General features: G+C 40.0%; 1 protein-coding gene across 2 annotated transcripts in view; it reads left to right on the top strand.

The window, feature by feature from the left end:
• NHS (NHS actin remodeling regulator) overlaps positions 1–26,087 on the top strand; it is a 541,425-nt gene that overhangs the window by 187,972 nt on the left and 327,366 nt on the right. The gene's annotated exons all lie outside the window — the stretch shown is intronic.

A 26,087-nucleotide genomic window follows, 5' to 3' on the forward strand; every position in this document is an offset into this window, starting at 1 on the left:
CGGGCCAGGAGGTGGTTTTGGTGTTGTAGTGGGTGTAGTGGCCGGTTTTAACAAGCTAGAGTGGAATACCGGATGGGTCTTTCCCAATAAGGGGGGTAGTTTTAGCATGAATGTTACGGGGTTAATTACTCTAATGATAGGAAATGGGCCTATATATTTGGGTCCTAGTTTTTTACTTGGTAATCGTAGCTTTAAGTATTTTGTTGACAAATAAACCAGGTCTCCGATCTGAAAAGATGGACATGTAGCCCTCCTTTTGTCTGCCTGGAGCTTGTATTCATCGGCTGCCCGTGTCAAAGCGGTTTTTACGTGAGGCCACACAGCATTCACGTTAGTAGCCCAGTCGTTGGGAGTCATAGGTTTTTGGAGGGAAAGGTCTAACTCCGGGATAGCAGGGAAGTCCCTCCACATGACTACCCGGAACGGAGTAAATCCGGTACTCCGATGTACTGCGTTATTGTATGCCGTTTCAGCAAATAGAAGGTAATCAACCCAATCGTTTTGTTGGTAGGTAACGTAGGAGCGTAAGTATCGTTCTATCATGGCATTCGTGCGTTCAGCAACACCGTTCGTACTAGGGTGATAGGCTGAACTAAGGCCCTGGGTTGACCCTATATCACAGAGAAACCCTCTCCAGAATCGGGCGGTGAATTGTACCCCTCTGTCTGATATTATCCTCTTAGGCACTCCATGCAAACGGTAAATATGTTGTAGGAATAAACGTACCAGGTGTCGGGCAGAGGGTAAGCCTTTACATGGAATAAAGTGGGCTTGCTTTGAGAAAAGATCGACTACTGTCCAAATAACGGTATAACCTCTGCTACTGGGAAGGTCTACAATGAAATCCATGGCTATTTCCTCCCATGGTCTGTTTGGTTCGGCTACGGTTTGTAATAAGCCCAGTGGCTTCCCTGGTTGTGGCTTGGATACCGCGCATGTGTGGCATCCCCGGACGTATTGGTCAATGTCTTTCCTCGTTTTAGGCCACCAGAATTGTCTGCGCGTCAGATGTAGGGTTTTAAGGAACCCGAAGTGTCCGGCGGTTTTCCTATCATGGCACTGGAGTAACACTCGTTGTCTCAATGTTGCTGGAATATAGAGTTTATCTCCCCACCACGCTAGGCCATCATGGTGGGTTAGGGATGCTGCATTGTTTTGTGCCCATGCGTCCGTCCGAATGGCTTTCCATAAAAGCGTGAGCCAATCCTCGGTCTGCGGGGCTGTCAATACATACGCTTTTAGGGGTGAGATTACTGCTTGTAAACCCTCATCTCGTTTACTGTGATATTGCGGCATCCGTGACAACGCATCCGCTAAAAACATTCCTCTAGCTGGCTTATACACGAGGGCAAAACGGAACCGCTGAAAATATTGTGCCCATCTCACCTGTTTTGGGGACAGTTTCCGAGGTGTTTGGAGGGCCTGTAGATTCTTGTGATCCGTCCAGACCTCGAACGGTATGGGATTACCCTCCAGTAGGTGCCGCCATGTCTGTAACGCCCATTTTACGGCATAGGCCTCTTTCTCCCACACTGCCCAGTTCCTTTCTGCGGTTGTAAATTTTCGGGAGGTGTATGCACAAGGCCTTAACATACCGTTCGCATCTTTCTGCATTAGAATAGCTCCTACTGCCACGTCACTAGCATCCGCTTGTATTACAAACGGTTGTGACGTGTTAGGGTGTATCAATACGGGTTCAGTGGCAAAAGCCCATTTAAGATTTTCAAAGGCTTGTTGGCATTCAGATGACCATTGTAGTTTGTATCCCGGCCTAGGCTTTTTCCCAGGGGCCACCACACCTTTTGTTCGCAATAGCTCCGTTAATGGTAATGCTGTTGTTGCAAAGGACGGAATGAAATGTCGATAAAAGTTTGCAAAACCTAAAAAACTTTGCAGTTGTTTACGGGTTTGCGGAGCTTTCCACTCTAAGACCGCAGCTACTTTCTTCGGGTCCATCTGGATACCAGTACGACTAATTCGAAAACCTAGATAATCGATCTCCTCCCGGTGGAACTCACATTTTGAGAGTTTTACAAAAAGATGTGCGTCCAGCAACTTGGTCAGGACCTGTCTAACCAGCTGGACGTGTTCTTCCATTGTATCAGAGTAGATCAAAATGTCGTCCAGATAGACTAAGACGCCCCGATATAGGTGTTCATGTAAAATACCGTTTATAAGCTGCATAAACACCGCTGGTGCCCCTTGTAGACCGAAAGGCATCACCAGGAACTGGTAGCTGCCGAGGGGAGTGTTAAATGTGGTTTTCCACTCGTCTCCCTGACGTATCCGTACCCGATAATAGGCTTCGCGGAGGTCCAATTTCGTGAAGATTTTCCCTGACGCCAGGGTAGCCAACAAATCAGTTATCAGCGGCAGGGGGTACAACGGTTCTACGCAGACAGCATTCAATCCCCGGTAGTCAACACATAAACGTAAGCCGCCATCCTTCTTACCTCGAAAGAGGACGGGTGCCGCTAAATGCGAACGACTGGGACGAATAAATCCCCGGGCCAGGTTTTTATCTATATACGTTCGCAATTCCTTCAGTTCCTGTGGTGTCATCGAGTACATACGGGGTTTTGGCAACCGGGCTCCGGGAAGTATTTCGATACCACAATCCGTATCCCGATGGGGGGGCAGGATGTCACATTCTTCCTCGCTAAATACTCGGGCGAGGTCATTATATGCTTGGGGGTATGTACCTTGTCTTGTTGTTTCTTGCTGGAGAGCCACCCTCTCTTTTGTACATGGCAGTCTGAGCCTACGATAACCCCCTCCCACCAAATGTGTGGTTCCCACCTGTCCAACCACGCGAGCCCAAGAATGATGGGTTCGATCATCTGGGTTACTACAATGAACCGGATCATTTCCTGATGGGCTCCTATTTGCAGGAATACGGGTTCTGTAACACTGGCGGTAGGTGTGCCTTCCAGGATGGACCCATCCATCTGCTCGAATTTAATGGGGGTACGAAGAGTCAGGATCCGAAGGCCCAAGCCCTCAGCTACCGACTGCCGCATAAGGCATCGAGTACAGCCTGTATCAATTAAGGCTTTTTGTTCACACTCCTTCTTAGTGACAGGATGTCTAAGGGTCACTGGTATCAGGAAGGGGTGTACAGGGTCACTTACCATAGTATCCTGCAACTCATCTCCGTTGTCGCTTTCTTCGGATGCGTCGGGGACACGAGCCGTCCCTGGCATGGTATTACTGGACCGGGTTGTCGATTCTAACGAGGGCGTCTGCGTGGCCGCCCTAGAGCGTTCTGGTGTTCGTAGGGGTCGGTCACGTGGTGTGGTAGTCGGAACGGATGGCCGGGGAGTTGACAGTCGCGGGGCTGCGACGGGGCAGTCCGCAGCTCTATGACCCTCTTGGTTGCATCGAAAGCACCGGAACGGGCGTCTGTTCGCCTCAGTAGCGGTCGGCCCGAATGCCGGGGTTCCTCTAAACGCCCCGCGGTCACTGGATCTGCCACCTGGACCACGACGGGACTGGAACGGTGGTGTGTTCCGAGGCCTGAATTCTCGTAAACCAACGTCTAGGTTCACCGCTGCCTTGTACCATTCGGACAATCGTGGGCCTAGACCCCGGTATACACAGGCCTGTTTTATTTCTCTATCTAGCCCTGCCTGGAATTGGTGGATAAGTAATCGCTCTGGCCACGAATGGAGTTTTCCTGCCAGATTACGGAACTCCTTGACATAATCCTTGGCAGGGCGACCACGCTGTCGTAGGTTGACCAATTCACCTTCGATGACCTGGGTCCGAGTTTCATCCTCGAACCTATTGCGTAATGCTTCAAGGAACAGGCCCAGATCCGTTAACTCGCGGGCGTGTTCACTATGTAAATCGGCGACCCATTCAGCTGCCTCCCCCGTTAGCACTGCTGTGACCGCCACGACCATGGACCACTGCGAAGGATATAATCTGCCATAAAGGTCCATATGGCTTATTACCTGACTCAGGAACAGTGCCACCTTTCCTGCAGTTCCATCAAATGCAGCCTGCACAGGCGGTAATCCCCAGGGATGTTGCTGGAGGGGGGGTGCCCAGGGACCGTGGCCCCATGCCGGTAGCGGGTCTCTGTAACGCTGTTGCGGTGGCCTATCTCCTGTGCCGGGTAGCTGTCGAGGGGCATCTCTCACGGGATCTACTCTCCTCTCTCTCCCGGGCTGTGTAGCAGCACCGGGAGTTGCGTGGCTGCCCTCGCCCCCACCGTATGAATGTACAGCCTGTCTCCGCTCTCCACTCACCCAGCGTTGTTCACACCCCTCCAACTTCAGCTTCGGGCTGGCAAGGCGGAATTTGCTGTCAGAACTCCCACCCGCCGTACCGCCTCCCGACCAGGAGGTGGCTCCCTCCATGCTGGGCGCCCATGGCTGCCAGGAGGGCGCGTCGCGAAAGCTCGCCTCGCCAAAACGGTCGCGTAGGATCTCTAGGGTGGAAGCCCCCAGGCCAGTGGAGTGGCTCCAGTCCCCTTCCTCGTCTTCCAGCCATCGCCGTTCCCTCCAATCCTGGAACTGGGAACCGGCATAGGGCGGGGTTTGAAGACGCATCCCACCTGTCTCTGGGCCGGGCGTCTCCCGGGCGTTGCGTTCGCGTTCCTTTCGTTCACTAGGGGCGCCGTCGACCCCGGGCTCATGCTGTTTCGGCCGCACCACCGGCGGGCTAGCCGCCCCATCCATCCCGGCGTCAACCTCCTCCTCCGCTTCGCCCATGGTCTCCGCTGTATCCTCCGGCAGCACGTCGGCCGCTACGCCCTCTGCCATCCCGTTCCTTCCTTCACGGGGGGGGGGCGGCTCCAAAACGGCTTGTGAAAAGGGAGAGCTGCGTCTTCCTCTCGGCTCCCCTAGGACTGTGTCCACGCTCAAAGAACACGCTTAAAGCCAAGCTGGTGTATCTTCATTTAATCGTGGCAATCAGCGCTTACAGAAACCGGAATGCAAAGCTAGCAAAACAAAGACGCAGCTGTCACGCCCTTGCAAGCGAGTCCTTATATAGTTCCTTCCAGATTACATTCAGCTGGAAGGTCTTGTACTTCCTCATTTCCTTCGGACGTACTGGGATGCCGTCACTTTTCTAGAGTGTTCTCAGAGTAGTAAGCTAATCCCACGCGACCCCATAAGGCACCCGTGCACATAAACGCCTACTCGGAAGCCTATTCCACCACCATCACCCATGTGGCTCAACCCCCCCCCCTTCCAGCCGGGTATCCATGTTCTGCCGGTGCATGGACACGATGTCGAGTGCTTCTTGACGCTCGACAGTATGTCATGTATGCAATGCAACTTCATTGCTTTTATTTTGTAGTTAATTTCTATTTTTTTTAAAATTTAGGCATGAGTCTGAGTGTATATCTATGCACCTTCATAGCCCTACACAACCGTCCCAGTTTCTCATCATGACCCTTGGGAAATTGCCCATCCCTGGTCTATAGTAATGTGCATAAAAGCAGGTGGGTGGTGTTCAGGCCTGTTATTGTTTTCTGGAGAAAAGTAAACAGCTACTCAGTTTCATTACCAAATTTCCTACTAGGGACTTCTCAAGCAGGACTCTAATATATATCCCTGTAAATGAAAAACCAATACCAAACCATAAGTGGGAGGGAAGACAAATGCCAGGTCAACTGTTTTGTTTTGAAAAACCTGCTTCCTTCCTTTTTTGATTAGAGCTCAGCAAGCTGTTACAATTATTGTTGGGGGGGGGTTGTAAAGAGAGAAAAAAGAAAGAAAAAGGCCAAGTTCAGCTCCTTTCACTGTCTGACTAATGTCAGAAGGATTTAGCAGCTCTGGGGGGTTTGTTTAGGGGGATTGACTGATTTATGGGAGACAATGATTGGATGGTACTATGGTGTAGAGCAGCAGGAGACAGGAACATGACTGATGAATTGATGCAGTCATGAGCAGATGGAGGGATCAACCAAGGAAACAAAAATAAAGCTGCAACTAGCATATTATTATTAACTGGGGGTGAGGTGGGAGGAGAGGGATGGGACCCAGTACAGGGCCTGGGAAAACTTGCAGGCTACAACTCTATAGAGTTTATCTTTGTGTAGAGATAGTGGGAATGCTTTGTCAGTGGGAGGGAATGCTGTCCTAAGCTTATCCAGATGGCAGAATTTGCAGAAATGAAAGAAATATTTAGAACTCATATGCAGAATTGTTGGGAACTGGTGTTCTAATTTTGCTTCAGTGATGTCACAAATTTGAAATCTTATTGTTGGCAGAGAAATTTTTGATGGACTCCAGCAAGATCTTTAAGAGGAACCTTCTGACATGAGGGTTCCGAAGGCTTGTATTCAGACAAAAAGCACATCACGCAGTGGGAAGATGCTCACATACCACCAGGCTGTGAGCATGAACAACATTTTTAATGTGGAATATATTGCATATGATTAATAATGTAATTATAGTATATTGTCATTAAAAAGGGGGGAAGAGGTTTAAATACTAGTCACACTGTGCTCATGGATGTGTTAGAGCACCAAACCACTAGAAATCTGAGAATTCTTTTCCATTCTTCTATCTGAAGGGCTCTTCAAAACTTGTAATGCTATATAGAATTTCTATCTGATTTTAGGGATATTATACTGGCTTCTTCAGAATATTTGGGCTTTTTTCAATAGAGAAGATGTTATACTGCCCTAATTTCTCTGCCTGAAAAATATGATGTGCACCAATTTATTGATTTGTAACTAATTCTTCAACAAGTTTGATTGAGTCTGTAAAATATACATTCCTGTCCCTTTTTATGGGATAAGTAATAGAAACATAGATATAAAATATATATTTGTATATTGTCTGCTAGTCTCAATTTGCTTTGAAATGTGAAGTATATACACTTTTTCAGAATTTTAAAAATATGTATTCCAATGAAACCTATATTTTTATATTTATTTATATGTTTCTATGTGATGATTTCTAAATTGTCTATGCATTTGGAAGCCCAGAATTAATCTGGGCCTGGCTGATCTCTTTAAGGAAGCAGGCATAAACCAGGATACTACTTGGATATTAGACCACCAAAAATACTACATTGTAGATGCACTGGAAAGTTGAAAAAACCTTCCAGAAGAAACTACCTCTATTTTGTTGCCAAGAAAATTATATGGATATCTTAATTAAGGGTTCAACTTTAACTTAAGAGTAGATTTTAAACAGTAAAAGAAATCATAGGAGGAGAAAAACTGCTTCTTTTAGAGAGTTGTTGATGCCACTTGGAGGTTTATCTGTGCTCTCGGTGTCACTAGAGTAGTGCAAATGGGTGTAGAGCCTTCTTGGCTGCAGGATGTTTTCTGCTCTGTGTCCCTTCACTGTTGAAGACAGGCACAGGCTGTTGAAGATGACTATGTTGTCTACATCTCAAAGTGAAGTGCAAATGATTCCTGTAGTCTGCAATTTTTCTGGAAATCCGTTCATACTCCCACACCTTTCAAAAGGTGTTCATTCCAAAGTGCATCTCCAACAGCCTGTGCCTGTCTTCAACAGTGAAGGGACACAGGGCAGAAAATATACTGCAGCCAATAAGGCTCCATAGGTGACCCTGAGGACACAAATAAACCTCCAAGTGGCCTCAATGTCTCTCTAAAATAATGCAAATGACCAGCTGTCTGCAAGAAGTATAAATCCTTCCATTCTCTACCATCTAGTCAGATCTGAAGAAGCTTCTTGCATGAGAAGCAAAACGTCTTCAAAAGAAAAAACAAGAAAGTCCAGTTGCCTCCTGAAAAAAGCACCTTTGGGACAACCTGACCTGGATGAGTGAGAATCTCCATAGATATTCAGGTTTTAAACATTAGAGGTCATTTGAGTTACACTTTATCTCTGAGGGGACTCATGAGAACAGCCCTATGTGAGTCCAACAAATACATTTACTTTAATGGGAGACTTTAGTATCTCCGTTTCAGAAGTGTATGATAAAACTCCCATCATTTTTAGCCAATAATAAGGATTCTGGATTGGAGGAAAGCTGTGTAGTTAAAATATGAAGTTGTAGACTACAATCAACACTCTGTGTTTCTATGGAATGCTTTTTATAAGAAAAAAAACAAGCTTTTTTTTCAAGGAAACTCAAATTATGAGTACCTTGTTTAATGCCCAGTTGGTGTGAAATTATGGAATTTCATGAGTTCTCTTGATTAAACTCCATGTATGAATACTGGAACTTAAATAGATATGGACAACCTGAGGCACTAAGGCTGCCTATAGATTCAAATTCTTTTTTCTTTTTTAGTTTCTTTATTTATTTTAGCATGCTCTGACGATGATTGCTAGAAATGCAAGGCATCTGCTGTGGTTTTGAATTTATTAGATTTTTCTTTTGTACAACTCAGAAAAACGATGACATAAGCCCGTGATGGCGAACTTATGGCACGCGTGCCACAGGTGGCACGCGGAGCCATATTAGTGGGCACGCCAGCTCAGCTCTGGGGCGCATGCGCGCGCCGGCCAGCTGATTTTCGGGCCTTCTGGGCCCACCAGAAGTAGGGAAACAGGCTGTTTCCTGCCTCTGGAGGGCCTGGGGGCAGGGTGGGGAAGGCCCGTTTTTCTTTCTTACCTGGCTCCAGATCCTCTCTGTGTATCTGGGAAGGGCGAAAACACCCTTTCCCACTCCCTTGGAGGCCCTACGGAGGCTGAAAGGGCCCATTTCCTGACTCCCGGTGGGACAGGAAGTGATGTTTTTTCCTGTCCCCAGCCTCCAGAGACTCCTAGAGAGGCTCCTAGAGACTCCTAGAGAGGTTCTGGAGGCTGGGGACAGCAAAAATGTCACTTCCTGTCCCACCGAGAGTTGGGAAATGGGCCCTTTCAGCCTCCATAGGGCCTCCAAGGGAGTGGGAAAGGCTGTTTTCGCCCTTCCCAGATACACAGAGAGGATCTGGAACCAGGTAAGAAAGAAAAACGGGCCTACCAGGCCATCATGTGCCAGGAGCGGGGGGGAGGGGGTTGCGCACGCATGCACGTGGGCATGTGCATGCGTGACTCTCCCCCACCCCCCCTCTCCTGGCACGCGATGGCAAAAAGGTTAGCCATCACTGACATAAGCCCTAAAATAAACATAGGATATTAGGACAGTTAAGTAGAAAAACAATATCAAATCAAGTCCCACTCCTATGTGTTATGTGGTTACCTTCACCCATGTTTTACAGTCCTCAGCTTTCCCACTAAATGTTGAGTACAATCTGAGCTTGAAAAATTTTCCCATCTTCTTTTATCAAAATGTGGGGTTTTCTCTAGGTAGACATAATGCCCTGAAAACTATTCTTTTTTTTTTCTTTTTGGCTCCCATTCTTGGCTCTTCTCAAATCTTGGTAGGCTGAAATGCAGCATATAACAATATCTGTTTCTTAATCTTGGGCATATAGAGGGCTTTCTTTTCAGGATCTTTCAGTGCATACTTCTTCCATTACTTCTCATTGCAAACCCACTAAAATATAAACATCTTTTAAAAAATGTTTAGTATTTAGTTATTTATGCTATGTCCCCTATTTTCACACAATGCAGCTCCTCTCTAAGATTCCTCATTAACTGCTAATTCTTCCTACTTCCACTTGGAAAAAAATCCATATTTTATTAATAGTCAAGTTTCTTTGTTTCCTATAAACACTTATTTTTTCTTAGACAGTTTTCTCAAAATGTAATACTGCCATAGTAAGTGCTGTTCAATTTTTTTACATGGTTTCCTTCAACAATCAGATTTGATAGTTTACAATCTCAGTTATTCCCAGTCAGTAGATTACATTTTCTATCAATCACAGCCAACATTGTCAAATGCTGTCTTACAATAAACAGTTTATCACGTTTACCTTCCTTTTCTTCATTCTACTTTGCAGAAGAAAACTTAGTTATTGTAGTGATAGTAAAAGTTTTTGCAGTGTGAAATCAGTAGGAGAAAAAAATGAGACTCTGAAAGTATGGTTTTAGGGATCTTGGAAAGGTGATTTCTAGGTAGGGTAACTCTACTGTTGAGTTTTCTCAGTGGTCTACTTCATTTAGAGAAGAACAAAAATAAAGATGATGTTATAATTTCATGGCTTTTTGTATTTAGAAAAATCATGACTGATTTTTTCCATTAGAATAACAGATGTGAATATACCAGGTTTCTGTTCACCATATTTCATGGTGTACAGGTAATCCTCAAGTTACAAATGTAATGGAGCCCTGCCAATTACATTCATAACCTGAGGATTCATAGGAGTGAATCACATAACTTGAACATGATCACTCTCTGCTTTGGTAACACATTTGCTAATTGAATGCCTGGTTCGTTTAGTGCACGAGGTATCTCGGTGGGGAATGCCATGGGGGTCCTAGTGCTTCTGACCGCTCAAGGCCTCCGCCAAACCACATACTTCCACCCCCATCCTGCCCAACTGGATCACTTACCTTACATAAATCTCAATCAATGGAGCTGTCTCCTCTCCAGCCTCTCTACCACAGTTTTGCCTTGAGCAAAGGCTTGCTGAGGACTGCAAGGATGAGAGATTGCATGCTTATAGGCTCTGGTCATCTTTGCAAAAAGCCTTTGCTGATGAGAACAGAGCTTGGGAGGAGTGTATGCATCCCTCTAGGCCTCCATTTAGGGTGGCAAAGGGCTTCCCTCAAGGCTATTGCTGATGAGAATGGAGCTCGGGAGGGGATCGTGTGTCCCTCCGGACCTCCATTCTCATCAGCAAAGGCCTTGAAAGCCCTTTGCTGCCATAAACAGCCTCCCTGGCTTTGTTCTCTGATTTAACATTTTTATTGAGTTATAAGATAAAATAAGATTTAAAAATATAAAAGTAAATAGGGGAACAGTGGAGAGGAAGAGGGGAAAGAGAAGTGAGGAAGCGTAGAAAAAAAGAAAAAGAAACATTGACTTCCTACACTCTCTGTTGCAGTAAAATAAGGTATTAACATCAAATCACAACTTTTTGTTTTTTCATAATAATATAAACAAGCCATTTCTATAAAGATCTATCAATCTAATCGGTAAACCACAAAATCAAAGTTTCATTCTTTTCCACTTCAAGCAGAAAGTTCAGAAGCAGTCTCCATGTGGAAACAAAAGTACTTATATTCTTTTCTTTAATCAAAGTGGTCAGTTTTGCCATTTCAGCCAACTCCATCAAATTCTGCAACCATTCTTCCATGGTAGGATTTGAAGTGTCCTTCCATTTTTGTGCATACAATAGTCTTGCTGCTGTCAACATATATAGTAACAAAGTTCCAGATTTTTTCTCCAGGTCTTTTTCCATAAGGCCCAAAAGGAAAAATTCTGATTTAATCTTGTCAGGGTAGTGATTTAAGAGCTGACCAGTTGCTACGATGATGCAATGATGCACTGATGTAATGATGGAAATGAGTCAGCAAGGTTTTTAGCTGTTATACCTTTAAGAGCCTGTATAATAAGAAGAGGCCCTGTTAGGGTGTCTCTCTTTCACCATGTGTTCTTTCCTGCTGTAATTTACTGATTGTTTGACTTCTGCCTATAGTACGTGTATATATAGTATATATTCTTTTGTAGATAAAACCACTATTTATTACAAACCTCTGTTTGCTGTTATTGCTCCTGGGTTGTCTCATGTAGTAAAACTGTGCACACTCTGACACATCTTTATCTCCATTTTCAAAATTTTCTGAATTAAAATATGAATCATACTCCAAAAAACTTTTGCTTTACCACATGTCTACCATAGATGATAAAAAGTCCCTTTTTTACTTTCCAACATTTTTACTTACTTCCAACATTAATTTGACATACCTTTATACATCTTAGATAACTTATCTGATGTTAAGTATCAATGATACATCACCTTATAGAAATTTTCTTTTAGATTATAATTTAATGCAAATTTTAAACCCTTCATCCACATATTTTCTCATTGTTCAAGCATCACATTATATCCAAAATTCCTTGCCCACTGAATGATACAATGTTTTTACATGTTCATTTTACTAATTCAATTTCAATAACATTTTATAGATCTTAGCAATAATATGTTCATCATTGCCACATAATAAAGTTTCCAATTCATTTTTAACACTTTCAAATTCATAGCACTTTATATCCAGTTTAAATCTTTCTTTCAGTTGTTGATAAGTAAACCAATGGCAAACATAACCTTCTGATTCAAGTTCTTCCCTCGGCTTTAATATTGGGTCATCAGAGTTGAAAGATAAAATTTTACCGTATGTCAACCAGTCTGGCTTTGCCACCATTTCTTTTCTTTTTCTTTTTTTTTTTTATTGCAAAAGTTTTACAATTACATTTTCACCCCTTTCCCCCCCCCTCAACCCACCCGAACTTCCCAACCTCATCCTCCCTAGCCCTCCCTAACCCTCCCCTCCCCCCGGACTTCCATACAATATACTCAAATCAAGAAAAAAAAAACCCTTTGTATAAAACTTGAACCCCTCCCTCCCCCTTATAGTTTTTCATCCTCATTACATTAAAATATTTCTATCTTAATATATCATTTTCAAATAAAAGCTATTTGATACTTCCTGGTTTGATATTTGTTCTGAACATAATCTATCCACTTTTTCCATTCCCATTCATAAGTCTCTTGTGAACAATCTTTTAAATATGCTGAAATCTTCGCCATCTCTGCAAAACTGGCCATCTTCAAAGTCCATTCCTCGATAGTGGGCAAAGCTTCATTTTTCCAGTATTTACCTATCAATAATCTCGCTGCAGTTATCATGTACAATATCAACTTTGTTTCACCCAATGTAAAACCCTTAACTATACCCAATAAAAACAATTGTGGAGAAAATTGAATTTTTTTCTTCAAAACATTCTGCATAACCCACCAAATTTTTATCCAAAAAGCCTTAACTTTCTTACAAGTCCACCAAACATGATAATATGTAGCATCCAAACAATCACATCTCCAACATTTTGGCTGAACGTTAGGGTACATACACGACAATTTTTTGGGGTCTAAATGCCATCTATAAAACATTTTATAAAAATTTTCCCTCAAATTCTGCGACTGTGTGAATTTAACGTTCTGAACCCAAATTTTTTCCCATGTTTCCAACATCACTGGTTCTTCAAAATTTTGTGCCCACTTGATCATACAATCTTTAACCAATTCAGTTTCTGAATCCCTTTCTAACAAAACATTATAAAGCCTTTTAATATGCATTGGACCTTTCTCTTTTATATGTCTAACCAATTCTTCCTCATGCAACATAATACCAGTTTTTTGGTCCTCTTTCCATCTCGATTGAAGTTGATTGTATTGTAACCAAGTTAAATTAATCCCTTCGTCCAACAGTGTCTCTAATGTCTTCAACTGCCATCTGCCCACATCTGTAAAAAGAACCTCTTTATATAACCCCCCCCCGAGTGACATTATATTTGTATTCCACATAATATGACCAAGATCCAACCATAGCGGTATTTTGTAATCCCATTTGAGTCGGTGCTTCTTCCAAACCCTCATCAAAGAGTCTCTAAGTATATGGCTTTTAAATACTTTATCCACTTTGTTCTCATAAAATAAGTAGGCATGCCATCCAAATTCAAGATCAAAACTTTCTATATTCAATATTCCAGTCTTTTTCCTTCCAAACCAGTCGCTTGCTTGAGTCAAAGCTGCTGCTTCATAATATAATTGTAGGTTTGGAAGTTTAAGACCTCCCCTTTCTGGAACATCTTGCATAATTTTCAATTTCACTCTCGGTTTTTTCTCGTTCCAGACAAACTTATTCACTCCACTTTGCCACACTTTCAGTTGTTTATCACTTTTAAGCACCGGAATCATTTGAAACAAAAAAAAGAAATCTTGGCAAAATGTTCATTTTAACTGCTGCTATTCTTCCGAGTAAAGACAGTTGCAGTTTTTTCCAAGTCTCCATATCTTTCTGCACCTCTCACCACAACACCTCATAATTATTTTGAAACAGTTTCATATTTGATTCTGCAACCTGAACTCCTAGATATTTTACCTTTGGTACAATCTCAAAACCTGCCCTCCTTTCAAGCTCGTATTTACGATCTTGTGTCATATTTTTAACTATCATCTTAGTTTTTTTCTGGTTCAATCTAAAACCTGAAACTTTACCATAGTCTTGTATAATGTCTTTCATCTGGATTATTGATTCCATTGGCTGTGTTAGGGTAACAACCAGGTCATCTGCAAATGCCTTTATTCTGTAGTCCTCTTGCCTTATCATTATACCTTTCAAGATATTAGAGTCCCGAATTGTATTTAGCAAGACTTCTAGTGTTAAAATAAATAGCAATGGGGATAACGGACATCCCTGTCTTGTTCCTTTTTCAATTTTAAACTCTGTTGTCAAACTTCCATTAATAATAATCTGTGCCTTTTGCTCTTGGTAAATTGCTGAAACTGCCTGTATAAATTGGTCCCCAAAGTCCATCTTTTTTAAAGTCTTTAATAGAAAATTCCAATCTACTCTATCAAAGGCCTTTTCCGCAACCAAAAAGACCAGCACTGCAGGTACCTGTTTATTCCTCTCAAGATATTCCAATAAGTCTATTACTTGCCTTACATTGTCCTTCAATAAATCCCGCTTGGTCATCATGAATCACCTCTTGGATTACTGGCATCAACCTGTTGGCTAGTACTTTTGCATAAATTTTATAATCAGTATTCAGAAGAGATATTGGTCGATAATTCTCCGGTTTTTTAGGACCTACTTGCTCTTTTGGTATCAAAGAAATATAAGCTGTTGTCCATGATGGGGGTATTTTACCCCCTTGTTGAATATTGCAAAATAAATCTCTAAGTTGTTCCACCATTTCTGCTTGCAAAGTTTTATAATACACTGCAGTCAAACCATCCATTCCAGGAGCTTTGGCTGTTTTTAATTGTTTAATTGCTATTATTATCTCCTCCTCTGTTATAGGATAATTCATTCTTTCCTTTTGTTGATTAGTAATTTTTGTAACTCTTTTATTATCTAAGTATTTTTCTATAAGTCCATTCTGCATATCATCTTTAGCATATAGTTTAGTATAATAATCCACAAAAGCTTCTTTAATTAATTTTTGTTGAAAGATTTCTTTCCCTCCAATATCAATACTATCAATAGTCCGTATAATCTGCTTCTTCCTTAATGTATAGGCCAACCATCTGCCCGGTTTATTGGCGTTACAAAATGTATTGTGCCTCGCATATTGTAGGTTTGTTGCAACTTGTTCCGCCATAAGCATTTGAAATTGATCTTTCAAAAGTTTTATAACACCACGTGTTCTTTCATCTGTTGGGTTTTTAATAAGTAGCTGTTCTTTATTCTTTATTTCTGCTTCCAATTCAGATCTTTTCTTTTGTCAATTCAGTCTATGTTTAGAATTCATATAAATGAGTACCCCTCTCATATAGGCTTTGCTCGCATCCCACACAATTTCAACTGGGGTACCCTTATTCAAGTTCATTTCAAAAAATTCTTTCAACTGCTTCTTAAGTTCTGTTATATTTTTTTCATATCTGAACAAGTTTTCATTTAATCTCGTCTCTCAATTTTACCCATCTCAATTTCTATCAATACTGGGCTATGGTCGGTCAAAGCTCTTGGAAAGATCTTTGTTCTTTTTGTCTTAACAAGTAGATCATCTGACAACAAAATAAAATCAATCCTAGAGAAGGATCTATGTCTATCGGAAAAAAAAGTATAGTCCAATTCTTTCGGGTTATGTATTCTCCAAATATCTTTTAATTCCAAATCTTCTTTCATATCAAAAAAAGTCTGTGGTAGTCTAATCCTGGATTTCGCCAAACTCTTTTTATCTAATTTAGAATCAATTACTCCATTCCAATCTCCCATAATTAAAATAGATCTATAGTCCCATTGCAATATTTTGGTGTGTAGCATTTTATAGAAATGATCCTGTTGTTGGTTGGGAGCATAAATTCCAATCAAAAGAATTTGGCCATTTACTGTAAGCAATTCAATTGCTATGAACCTACCATCTTCATCTGCTTCTATAATTTTAGTTGTCAATCTTTTGTTTACATAAATAACCACACCATTCTTTTTTTGCAAAGTTGAAGCTATGAAATGTGTTCCTAATTTAGAATTTATCAGGTATTTTTGATCTTGAGTTCTAATATGAGTTTCTGTAAACAAATTATATCATTATTAAATTGTCTCAAATATGCAAATAACTTCTTCCTTTTCTGTAATGAATTCAACCCATTCACATTCCAAGATAAGCACTTAATTGTCATCTTTATCTTTTTGAAGCGACGAGCAGAATAGCCGAAGACCTTCCGAAATCTTCGGTTTTGCTCCCCCCATGGCTTCAGACTCTTGTGTAGTACTCTTAGCTCCCTTTTTGTATTGTTTTTCCTGTTGCTGCTTTTCTTTAAGTTGCTTAGATTTTGCACGAGTTATACACTGGTCTTTGACTTCAACCATCCGAGCCGGGTCCAAGATTGGGGAAGATTCTATCAGGTGCTCCTCCAGAAAGCCTCCTACAGCACCCTGCATTTCCTCTGGCTCCATCTGCTTAGACTGTTCTTGCAACTCTTGCTGGAGTTGCTTCTTATCACTCTCCTTAATCTCCAGCACTGTAGACGTACGTGGAGATGGCGTTCTTTCTTTAAGAATAGTAGAGTAAAAATGCTCCGCCTTCTCAACAGTGTTCAAGCGATGTCTTTCTCCATTGTATTTTAAAATTATACCAGTTGGGGCATCCCACCGGAATGGTATCTCTTGTTTTTTCAATTCATTTACTAGAAAGCCAAAATCTTTTCTAGCTTTCAACATTTTGGGTGGCAATTCTTTATAAACTCCAATTTGAGCCCCCCACACTTGCACAGAGGAGAGAAAAGATTTTTGCAGGATATCATTTCTTATTGCTCTGTCTGTAAAATATATCACCACATCTCTAGGCAGTTGTCTTTGTCTAGCCACCCAGGAATTCACTCTGTAAATTTTATCTATTTTATAAAAAACCACTTCAGGGTTAATTTTTAATAACACAGCCAAAGCATCAGCACAAATCTGTCTCAAATCCTGTCTGTCATCCTCTCTGATTCCTCTGAGCCTTATAGTGAATTCCATGGCCCTGAATTGCATCATTACAATTTCATTTTCAACTCTCTGCATTTTATCATCAACATCAGAAATTTTATAATCATTGTCCTTAATCTTAACATTGACTTCTGATTTGAATTCTTCCACTTTGGAGTCCACTTTAATAATAAATTCTGCGAGGCCAGATGCCACATCCGATATTTTTTTAGTCACCTTGCTATAATCCTGTTTCACCATATCTTTGATTTCATTAATTTCCTGCATAATTTCCTGTTGAGATTTTTGAAGTTTATCATCTATTTCCTGTTGAGATTTTTGAAATTTACCATCCAAGGCCTGAGAAATAAATTCTTTTAAATTTTCAAAATCAAAATCTTTTTTCTGAGTCTGTTGGGTGGGAGGAGGCTGCAGTTCATGTTTGTGTGTGGGGGATCCCCCCCCCTGCTGCCTTTCCTTCCTGCTTCTTTGAAGCCATCCTGCCACGTAAGTTAGATTTTCTGAAAAAAGAAATCCTTTTTCCTTTTCCACCTCCACAAAAACTTCTGAAAAAGTCCCCCAGGTTTAAATAGAAACTAGACTGAAGCAGGCTCAGATTTTAAAGAAAGAGTTTTTTCCTCTTCTCCTGTTCCTCTTTATTATAGGCAGAGCAACTTTGTAACAGATCAAAGTAGCTTCACAAGATCACTCTCGCTAGCTCGTTAACTCTGCTGCTGGGCGCCATTTTTTTTCAAATCACTTTCACTCGTTCGTACTTTCTCTTAAGTTAAAAAGTCACCAAAGCATTAATACTTGCGATTTCCAAGTTTGAGGGTTCAAGTTGATATTTCCGCTGTTTGTTAAGGTTCGTTTCATTCAATTTAGACGTTTGCAGCAGCCGGCTTGTTCTGCAGGAAGCAGAATCGTCCCACGCCGTCCGGAGTCTGGCAAGTTGAAAGGGAGCCGCGCCTGTTTCCTCCCCAGCAGCGATTCTCTGGGAGCTCACAGGGGCTCAACCTGTGCCTTGCCTACTCTCCTCCTGCAATCCTGAGGATTTCGGAGTTTTCAAGCCGCTTCTCGATGTCGAAGCGACTACAGACGGGGCTGGCGGTCCTTAAGAAGAGACCGTCTTCGCCGGAGGCCAGCAAACCAGAAGTGCCACCATTTCTTTTCTTAAAAACGCTTCCTGCGGTGACACCCAAAGGGGCAACTTCGTAGAGAGCCTTGTTTTATATTTATTCCAAACTCTTAGTGTGGCACATCTAACAAAATAATTATTAAATTCAACATTAAATTTACTTTTATCATACCATAAGTAGCTGTGCCATCCAAACCTTAATTCATGGCCCTCTAATTCAAGTAACCTCTTATTCTGGAGGCTCACCCACTCTTTTGACCAGGCCAGACAGCATGCATCAAAATACAATTTCATGTCTGGTAGACCCAAACCCCCCTCTTTTCTTAGTATCTTGCAGTAGCTTATATCTAATTCTTGGTTTTTTTCCCTTTCCATATAAATTTAGAAATATCCTTCTGCCATTGTTTAAATGGATTGTCAGTTGTAAGTATTGGTAACATCTGAAATAAAAAAAGCATCTTTGGTAAAATATTCATCTTGATTACAGAGATTCTACCCAATAATGATAAGTACAGTTTATCCCATCTTTGTAAGTCCTGTTTAATATCCCTCCAAAGAAGGATGTAATTGCTTTGAAACAGCTTTATATTTGTATTTGTTAATATAACCTCTAAGTATTTCACCTTTTTCTCATCCCTAAAACCCAACTTTTTGTTCAATATATCACTGTCTTGAGAAGACATATTCTTGATCAGCATTGTTGTTTTCTGTTTGTTTATTTTGAAACCTGCCAAAGCCCCAAACTCATTTAATTTCCTCATCAAATATTGTATTATGATCATTATGATATTGTAACTATTCAATAATATTTAAGACAGTCCTCACATGATCTCTTAGCTACTTTTTCAGCAGAAAGCAGAGTCTGCTTGGTCTTCATGTATATATATACCTGTAAAATCTTCTTTAGTCTTTCTGCCAAAATGGCAGCAAAAAGTTTGTAATCTTCGTTTAATAATGAAATTGATCTATAATTCTTTGTAACATCTTGACCCTTCTTTGGTTACAATATAATGTTGGCTTCTTTCCACATCTGGGGTATCTTTCCCCCCTGTAGTATATCATTCATTGTGTCCTTTAGTGGTTGAAGAAGTTCATCCTCGAAGCACTTATAATATTGTCTTGTGAGACCATCTGGGCCTGGGGCTTTGCCTGGCCTCATTTTTTTAATGGCTTCTGATATCTCAAAGACAGTTATTGGGTCATTCATAAATTGTCTCTGGATTTGTAATAGTTTAGGCAACTGTTGTCTTAAAAGATATTCATCTATTTTTGACATATCTATCTCCTGTCTTGTATACAAATTTGAATAGGAATTATAAAGGACTTTTTAATAAGTCATCTGTTAATTATCTCTTATTACATTCACAGATTTTTCCAATCATTGTCTTTTCCCTTTCTTTTCTTAATTTATATGCCAACCATCTACCTGGTTTATTTGTAAACTTGAAATGTCTTTGTTTTGTGTAGTTCAATTTTGTTTCTATTTCCTGTACTGTTAACATAGATAATAGTTGCCATAACAATTTAATATGGTGTAAAATTTTAGAATCCATAGGTGTCTATTACAGCTGAATTTCTTTCTGTCTAATATCATCCAATATCCTTTGCATCTTTTCCTGGGATTTTTTTTCTTCGCTAAGCGATTGTGCTGTATAAAATAACCCCTCATTACCACTTTACTAGCATGCCATTCTGTCATTAAGATTGTCCCTTTACCCAAATTATTTTCAAAGTACTCTTGCAGTTTCTTTTTACAGTCTTTTACAATCCTTTCCTTTTAATCTCCATCTTCATTTAATCTCCAACTGAAACTTGAGCTCTTTCCTCTTAAAACCAAATGCACAGGATTATGGTCAGAGAAAGGTTTAGGCACAATGTCCACTTTCAGAATTTTATTTGCGAGATTTTTAGATATCCATATCATGTCAATCCTTGAAAAAGATTTATGTCTTTCAGAAAAGAAGGTATATTCTCTGACATCTCCATTTTTGTATCTCCATGAATCTATTAACACTAGGTTGTCCATCATCTCAAAAAAAGTCTTGGATAATTTCTGTGAGGGTTTGACCCCTTTGATGGATGTTCTGTCCAAAACTGGTGTAATCACTCCATTCCAATCCCTCAACATAAACCAGTTTCTATATGAGAAGGGCAGTAATTGGTCCATTAAATGTTAAAAAAAATTGCTTCTATCATCATTTGGCCTATACATGCCTACGGCTATTGATTTTATTCCATTAAATTCAATTTCCACTACTACAAATCTGCCATATTCATCTGCTATAAATAGCTTGGATTTAAACTGGGGTTTTATATATAAAAACAAACCTTGGTTCACAGCTAAACTTAAGCAGCTACGTCATTCCAAAGAAGAAGCCTACAGAAAAGGTGATAAAATGTTATACAATCAGGCCAGAAAGGTATTAACAAGGGAGATCAGAGCAGCAAAAAGAAGCTACTCTGAAAAGCTAAGGAATCAGTTCTCAACAAATGAACCAGCAAACATGGAAAACTCTTAAAAATATAACTGGCTATGGCAAACCTCCTTTCCAGGCTGAAGGAAATCAGCAACTGGCAGATGACCTGAACATGTTTTACTGCAGGTTTGAAAGGAAACTATAGCCACCTGTCTCCACAACCCCCATCTCAGACACACCAACAACAGCCAAGCCTCCTACAACTGACCCCATCCCATTGGGTTCACAACCCCTAGTAATCACAGAAAAGGAAGTGCAAGACCTATTTCACAGAGAAAAGCCAGGAAAAGTTCCGGGCCAAGACAAGATAACTTGTTCTTGCTTAAAAGTCTGTGCTGACCAATTGGCTCCCATCTTCACCCGTATCTTCAATAAATCACTAGAGATGTGCTATGTTCCATCTTGCTTCAAACCCTCTACTATCAGCCCAGTGCCGAAGAAGCCCACCATCAAGAAACTGAATGACTACACTTCCCGCTTGCTTCTCGTCGCTGCCAGACGGTCCCTTGGGACCGCCAGCCCCATCGCCTGTAAAGAGCCGCCTTTACAACGGAAAGGCGGCTCGAAAAACTCCATTTCCAGGAGGAAATGTGAGATAGAGCAGGTGAGTGTAGGTAGAGCTTTCTGCGAAGCTCCCAGAGTTTTTTTTTACTCTTGGGGGCGAGCGGATGAGGCTCCCTATATCACTCGCCGTTCGCTCCGGGTGTTGGGAGACCTCTGCTTTTTTGCAGAACAAGGCGACGAAAACAAGCTTTTCAAGAAAACTAACAGACTAAGTAAAGAGGATGAGATCTGGACCTGGACCTGCGACCCTAAATCACAAGTATTTATACTTATTTTGCAAAGGATATTGAACAAAATAAAAAAGAACTTTTAAAATGGCGACTGCCGAAGCTTGAGCAGGGAAGCTGAAAAGGGAAAGTCCTTCCGTTTCTTATTAAGCCACAAAGTAGCGGAATAAATACTCCTGGCTACAATTGAAGAAAAAGCTCCACTTTTGTGTTTTCTCTTTTCTGGAGATTTGATATTGATCTTGTTTGGAAAGAAGCTTTTTTTTCTTTCTTTGTTTTTCTTTTCTTTTTTAAGAGAGTTTGTCTGTGTGGAAATATGGCATTCAGACTTACAAAGCCAGACAAACAAGCAGTGGGGGGGGGGATTCCCCCATCTATAAACTACATGAACAAGTTCTAAACCTACAGACTCAGAAAACTGATTTTAATATAATTGAATTTCTCTTGGAGGAGATTGTAAGAAGGGATGAGATTGTGAATCAGAACTTTGAAAAATTTAAGCAGGAAATTAAAGAAATGGTGCAATTAAAGTTTGATATTTTGCAACGAAAGATTACAAAAGTGACTAATGGTTTTTCAGAAATTGTTATGAAGTTGGGTACAAATATTGACTTATTAGAGTCTAAAATGGAGGAAATTGAGGATAATTTGGACAGTAAAATACAAAGAACTGAAAATGATTTGATAAACACTCAAGATAATAGCTTAGAAGAAAAACTTAAAATGGAAGCTGATCATAAGACTTGTAATGCAGAAAATATAAAACAAAGGTTTGAAAAAGAAGTTTTAATGATGCAATATAATCTCACAGAATATGCGATTAGACTGAGAGGATTACAGGAAAACAACAGAGATGACTTAAGGAAAATATCTTCTGAAATTCTGGCTGGGATCTTAAAGGTTCATCCTGAGGAAGTATTTTGTAGGATTGACAGAATAAACTCCTGGATTGCAAAGCAAAGGCAATTACCAAGAGATGTGGTGATTTATTTTACAGACAAAGAAATAAGAAATAATATTGTGCAAAAATCTTTTAATTCTACTCTGCATTTGCTTGGAAGAAAGGTTTGGATATACAAAGAGCTACCACCTAAGATGTTATTGGAAAGAAAGAAATTTGGTTTTCTGGTGACTGAGCTTAAAAAGAGAAATATTATATTTAGGTGGGATACTCCAGTTGGTATAATATTGAGATATCAAGGAGTACGATATCAATTAAGTACTGTTGAAAAAGCGGAAGAATTTTACCAAAAAATTTTGAAAATGAGTTCAACATTTTTATGCACAACACAAGATAAGCAGAAGGAGTTGGAAATAAAGGAAAAATATCGAGCTACAGAGGCCTCTGTAGATGAATCGCCTTTGGATTCTTTAGATACCTCAGCTGGATTATCCATAAATAAAAGAGATGTGGTATTGGATTCTAATGTGATGATTCATCAAGTCACAGACAAGCATGGAAATCAATTAGTTGATACACAACTTACAGAAAAGAAATATGAGTCACAAAAGCAAAACCAACAAGATCAAGCTATAAATCAGAATGAAAACCGATCAGTCGATATACAACTCGTAGAAAGGAGATTAGGATGGACCCACAAACCCACAACAAGTCAAGAAAAAAAAAGAAATAGATCTCGCAAAAACAAAAATTTCTAAATTAGGCAACAGTGAAGCCAGTTATTTAAAAGATGACTGAATACATGAAAAGATAGTTGAGGCGAAGTATTGGTCAATATTATCCTGAGGAGAGTGACAGACCTCTGCAATGCTGTAATTTTGGGATGTGAAAAGGACCTTAAATTGTTGGATTGGAATTATCCATTTTGGACTTTTTTTTTTTGATAAATATATCATACTTATCCTGAGCTATATGGCAAGAGAGCTATGCTGGGGCATGCAGAAGATCTGGTTGTTACCCCATTATGATGGTGGGAATTAATAATCCTGAAGAAATCCACTATTACAGATATTATATGGAATACAATTATAATGTCACTCGGGTGGTTGTTTTCCTTTTTTATATACATGAAGATATTTATTATTGATGGGGGCAGGTGATAACTGAGGATTTTGAACATTCTGTTGCAATCAGGATGCTATGTTACCCTAATATGGGCGATGGAGTTAACAATCCAGTGGAGAGACATCAATATATTATATTATATGGATTATAAGTTTAAAGTCATTGATTTTATTTATATAAGGGAATATTTTTTTTTAGTAGGGTGGGCAGAAGAATAAAGATATTAAGAATTGTTATGTATGGTAATTTTGTAGGAAAGTGGGTGGAGACAGGTTAGTTTATTGATTGTTTAGTTTAAGAAAAGGGATGTTTAAGAGATACATTTATGGGAGTGGAGGAAATGGATAGAGTTGAATAAATGTTAAATTAGGATTTATTATATAGCTTTTTAGGGGAAGGCTGCTTTGAAATGTTATATTAATATACATTAAAGATTAAATCTTAAAATAGGATTTATTATATAGTTTTAAAGTGGAAGGTTGTTTTGAAATGTTATATTAATATATAGATATATGTATGGGGGAGGAGAAAAAGGGCAGATTATTGCTAAATTGGGAGTTATAATAATGTTATTATGCTAAACCAGAAGTTATTATACAATGTTACAGTAGAATGTTATTTTGAAATGTATGGTAAAAGGGGGATGTAATAATATTATTAGAAAGAAAGGGTCAGTATTTGAGGGATGGAGTAAGGGGATGGTAAAATATTATATAATCTGTTACGAATTTGGATTTTATTTTGAAGAAGTCACAGGGGGACGGGTGGTGAGGGGGGGTTAGGGAGGAGGGGGGAGAAAAAAGGGGGGAAAATTTGTATTTGAAAAACTTTTTCAATAAAAAAAAAAGAAACTGAATGACTACAGGCTAGCAGTTACTCTAACATCTGTAGTCATGAAAACTTTGGAAAGGCTAGTGCTGTCACACTTGAAAACCATCATGGATCCGCTGTTAGACCCCTTGCAATTTGCATACCGAACAAATAGATCAGCAGATGATGCTGTTAATATGGCTCTGTACTACATCCTACAACATCTTGAATCTCCAAAAAACTACAAAAGGGTCCTCTTTGTAGACTTTAGTTCAGCATTCAATACCATCATTCCAGACACACTTCTAACTAAGCTAAACCAGCTACAGGTACCTGAACAAACTTGCAAGTGGATCATAAACTTCCTAACAAACAGGAAGCAGCAGGTGAAGCTAAACAGAATCGCATCAGAGACCTGTACAATTAGCACAGCACCCCCCCACCCCAAGGCTGTGTGCTTTCCCCACTTCTCTTCTCTCTATATACCAATGATTGCATCTCTAATGATCCATCTGTTAAACTACTAAAGTTCACAGATGACACAACAGTGATCGGTCTCTTTCGAGCCAATGATGAATCCGCATACAGACGGGAAGTGTGACTGGAACAATCTAGAACTGAACACACTCAAAACAGTAGAAATGGTGGTAGACTTTAGGAGAAACCCTTCCATATTTCCACCTTTCACAATACTAGATAACACAGTATCAACAGTAGAGACCTTCAAATTTCTAGGTTCTACCATATCACAAGATCTAAAATGGACAGCTAACATCAAAAACGTCATCAAAAAAGCACAACAAAGAATGTTCTTTTTGCGCCAACTCAGAAAGCTCAAACTGCCCAAGGAGCTGCTGATACAGTTCTACAGAGGAATTATTGAGTCTGTCATCTGCACCTCTATAACTGTCTGGTTTGGCTCATGGTAGGTAAGTATCACCCCTTCCAATTTAACCCAACAAAATAAAAATTTTCTCTGCTTCAGGATGTTTTTCTCAAAATTCTGATAGGAATTTCCTTCAAGATAATAATATCTATATTTTCCATTTTCAGTCTGTGTTTAAAATCCAGCAATCCAGAAACTGATCCCCTGTTATTCTTCCTGCAAAATGAACTACAACATCCCTTGGTAACTTTCTCGTGGCAGCAAATCTGAAGTTTATTCTGTATATCTTGTCTAAATCAATTTACATTTCATTTTTCTCTTTATTAATGAACAGAGTTAAGGCCTTCACCATCTTTAATCTGATATCTTCTCCTGGTTGTTTGGGTATTCCACAAAATCTTAACTGAAATTCTTTAATCTGAGCTTCCAGAGTTGTTATCTCTTCCAATACAGCTTCACATAAAGAGTTTGTCTTCTCCAATCCATGCTTCATACAATCTATTCTGGCTTTCACCTGTTTCATATCTCCTTTCAGACACTGGATTTCTTCCCAGAGTTCCCTAGCTAGTGAATCGAACAGCTTCTAGCTTTATTCTGACATTTTGAATATGCTCATGAGTTTATGACATGTAGTCATGCATAAATGACTTTAAGAATTCTATATCTCCTGATAATTTTCTAATTTCTCTGTCTTCTTTCTCGGCGTCATCTTTTTGAGTTTAAAATTACAAAATTTAGGTTTTAAAGTTAAAAGTTCTAGATTTATTAGCTTGAAATCTATATTACACTGGGTTTAATAAGACTAATAATGTTCTTAAAAGACATTAGCAATAGTATAGTCTTTTGGCTCCCTCTTGTGGTGAATCAGCACTATTATATAAAAAAGCCTCAAAAGTTTTTTACAGCTTTATTACAGATAACCACAGATAATCAATCAGAAGCTGTTAAAAATGAAACTATTCACCCTCCTTCGCAGCAGTCTCCACACTTCA

This window comes from Pituophis catenifer, unplaced genomic scaffold (assembly GCF_029215685.1).
Source record: "Pituophis catenifer annectens isolate HBS135680 unplaced genomic scaffold, rPitCat1.0.hap2 SCAF_4, whole genome shotgun sequence".
Lineage (NCBI taxonomy): Eukaryota > Metazoa > Chordata > Lepidosauria > Squamata > Colubridae > Pituophis > Pituophis catenifer.